A 312-nucleotide genomic window follows, 5' to 3' on the forward strand; every position below is an offset into this window, starting at 1 on the left:
GGCAGTGCCCCTGTACCCCATAGCCCCGGTACCCCTGTACCCCATAGGGCTGTGCCCCCATAACCCATCCCCATAGGACCCCCCCCTCCCCCCGGGTCCCCAGCCCTGGGGTCCCCCCGCTGCTCCCCCCCCCCGCCGGGGCTGCCCCGCGCCCCCTGCGCATGCGCCGCCGGCGGTAGGGGCAGGGCCGAGCCGTGACCCCGCCCCCGTGTGACGTCACCCAGAGGCTGCAGCGGCCGCAGGTGAGGGCGGGGTCACCGCCTTAAAGGGGCCGCGGCGGGACCGGGGGGACACGGGGACAGCGGGGGGGGG

Source organism: Oxyura jamaicensis, unplaced genomic scaffold (genome assembly GCF_011077185.1).
Source record: "Oxyura jamaicensis isolate SHBP4307 breed ruddy duck unplaced genomic scaffold, BPBGC_Ojam_1.0 oxyUn_random_OJ66840, whole genome shotgun sequence".
In the NCBI taxonomy this organism is placed as follows: Eukaryota; Metazoa; Chordata; class Aves; order Anseriformes; family Anatidae; genus Oxyura; species Oxyura jamaicensis.